This window comes from Procambarus clarkii, unplaced genomic scaffold (genome assembly GCF_040958095.1).
Source record: "Procambarus clarkii isolate CNS0578487 unplaced genomic scaffold, FALCON_Pclarkii_2.0 HiC_scaffold_168, whole genome shotgun sequence".
Lineage (NCBI taxonomy): Eukaryota > Metazoa > Arthropoda > Malacostraca > Decapoda > Cambaridae > Procambarus > Procambarus clarkii.
Genome location: NW_027189201.1, coordinates 264,630 through 267,721, shown reverse-complemented (window position 1 = coordinate 267,721; position 3,092 = coordinate 264,630). Strand labels below are relative to the sequence as shown.

Here is a 3,092-nt window from a genome sequence, read left to right as displayed (position 1 = left end):
GGGATGCCTACAGGAAGAAGTACCCGCGTCGTTACTATCCGGATAAATATGAAGATGATTGACTGTGTGTGTGGTTCTTGCTTTGTGTTGCTTCTTTCTTTCGTTGGTTTGTTGAGCTATGTGTTACGGGTTCCTTTTTTTCCCCCTGTTTTCTTACCTAGTTCTTGCTGGGTTATAATAATCTAGTGTTTTTTCCTTTTTTTGACTATTTCATTGTTACCTATGTGTAAGATTCCATTTTTGTTTATGCTTATTTACGTTTTGTTCTCTTATCTGTGTCCTATTTACTGTGTTATATGTTCCGATGTTGGTTTGTGCTCTACCGATTCTTTATTTTTTGTTTTTATATTTTACTATGTCATGCAAATGTGTTCTGTTTCCTTTGTTCTATGTACTGTGCTGTGTATTGCTTTGTTGTATTCCCTTGTTAATTTCCTGCATTTTCTTTACTATGTTGTATTTACAGTATTGTATTACCATGTTCTGTTATTGTGTTCTCTATTCTGTGGTGTGTTGTGTAATTTTGTATGTGTATTCTTTGTTTATATTTTACCTCTGGTTTTAATTGTGCTCCTTGTGCGCTATTGTAATTACTGACGCTTTTGGCACGCCCCATCTGGGAAGTGCTGCTTTTGTTTTTGTGTGTATGTGTTCTTATGAGTTTTATGTTGTTCTATGTTTTCACTTTTGTGTTATGTTGATCTGTGTTACTTGTTATCTGTGTTGTTGTTATTCTGTGTTCTTTGTTACTCTGCTTTCCTGTTTATATGGTTACTGTACGCTGTAATTGCTTTGTTTTAATAATAAAAAAAAAACTTGAACTTGAACCAGCACCCTTGAACTTTAGGGCAAAATTATGATCCGTAGAATTATTTTTACTGTTTTTGCATGATCAATGTGTCCAAATTTTACAATGTATCAAAGATAACAATAAATCAAATCTTGTCATAAAATGATATTGCGAAATATATCATAGGAGTAAATTTGGCCCAGTGTCATTTGCACTCTTGGATGTAAATGGCGACCTGCCCATTTTTGGGCACGTACACAACAGCATTTACTGGGAGATATTGGGTGAAACTTACCCCAAAGCGAGCTACATAGTCTCCCCGGCTTGACATCTTGTTTTGATAATTACTTACTTAGCCTTAAGTGTGTGCCTTCAACCTCGGACAAACAGACATTTATATTTTTTATAGAATTATGGTAAGTGCAGCAGGTGGAAAAAGTCCTCATTTATAAGAATATCGAATGTATTCCAAATGCATTTGGGCAGTTTGCTTTGTTTTGCTGACGGCAGTTCACGGTCACTCGATTCACTGAATCATACTGGAATGGAAAACATAATAATATATTTCATCAAATGTATATACTGTCTGTGTTATTAAGTGAACATCTTAAGTGATATGAACTCGGGGCCAGGTACGGTAATTATGCAAAGGATGCGTTGCATCTAATAATTCTGAAGACATTATAAGCAAAGATTGATTTATTGCTTCAGGAAACACATGGGAATGGTTCGGTGGCTGCCTCGAGGCTTCACTCAAGGTTACTTGGGGCAGAAGTCGGCCACCAACTGGCAGAACACCCAGGTCAGGTTTACCGATCACTACCTTCCTCTAACGCAGAGATTGTTCTCGTAGTTGTTTGGCAACATTGAGGAGTGCTGTGATAGGTAATCGGAATGGCACCGGTTGGCGCACAGTATGGTAACATAATAAAGAAGTTATTAAGTAGACATAATACGTTTCTTACCGTTTGTTAATTTTAAAATATTAATGTTAAAGCTTTTAAATTTAAATTTGTCATATTTATTACGTAAATATATTTAAGTACACTTTAACTTAAGGTACAAACATCTCAAAATTTGTACTGGCTACAAATTACATACTTTCTGAACTAGCACAAGTTTATTACTAATCTTAAATAACTCATTTTTTTTATACCGATTGCAGTTCCAGCTCACCGCATGGCCTCGGGCTCTTCAAGCCGCAGGCCTGAACATGCCCGCTGTAAGTATCTAAATACTTGATCACGTTGTCTATACTTCTCTAATCACGCCAGAAAAAGTAACTTGTTTCACTTTTCTAATGCACCCACTTGATCATCCTGGGCGTGCCCCTGCCCCAAACTACCACAGTTTGGACATGGCAGGGCCCGCTCTAACTGATCTACTAAGCCGCCCTTCTGAGGCTGTCTCTATCAATATCCCACGTGTTGGTTCTTGCCCGTGGTGTATGGTGAGTGCTTTATTGTCTTCTAGCTTGTCTCCCATTTATACACTAAATCATTTGGTTTAGGTTAATTATTAATCTTGTAATGTTTCATTCAAACAGGTTGGTGACACCACCCGGGTGTTTCCCTTGTGGAGCAAGTGGGTAGCCTGCTTGTGCTTTCCCCTCGGCCTGATAGCCCTATGCCTCAATTACGAGGACCGTTGCTCATTCTGTGACTACGTGTCGACCCATTAAGGCTGAAATGACCGTCCAGTAGCGTGCAACTGGACGGTTTCCCTGAAAGATGCCTTTTGAAACGGCTCTTGTTGGACCGTCAGGGATAAAAAAAAAATGGATAAAATTTAGGTTTTAGCGCTTGCATTTTTTAAAAGTAAATGTCTTGACATGTCATATTTTATTAAACTATATAATTTAAGTATTTTTATAATTTTTAATTTTTTAGTTTAAGCTCTAAACATAATAAATTTTATCTAGACTGATGTTTTAATATTCATTTAATATGAATTAATAGTGCCTGCTTAGATTTAAACCTACAAAGTAAATGGTTGCCACCTTTTAATAAAGCAGAGACCAGATTTGCCGTTACTCCATAAATATTGGTTAAAGTAAATGTTAAGCCATACAACACATGACTAGTGATACTACAACATATCTGCCTAAATCTGTCGCAACTGGCAGGAAAGTTACCAAACACTCTAAACAGCCTGTCGTTCACAGCTGTAATTTAAGTTTTACTTTAATCATGCACTGGTTTTGGGCCCCTTCTGCCTCACCCCCCCTCCCTTTCATCCCATTCCACAAGCTTGTCATAACACGGAAAGTAATTTCTACTGGGACACTACTAGTGTAGCCAAC

General features: G+C 37.4%; 1 long non-coding RNA gene across 1 annotated transcript; it reads left to right on the top strand.

Moving 5' to 3' along the window:
* Positions 1-1,191: 1,191 nt before the first annotated feature.
* Positions 1,192-2,712, top strand: LOC138361069 (uncharacterized). Its single transcript, XR_011226774.1, has 4 exons — positions 1,192-1,206; positions 1,502-1,709; positions 1,956-2,012; positions 2,337-2,712. It is a non-coding gene; the product is annotated as an uncharacterized lncRNA (long non-coding RNA).
* Positions 2,713-3,092: the final 380 nt, after the last annotated feature.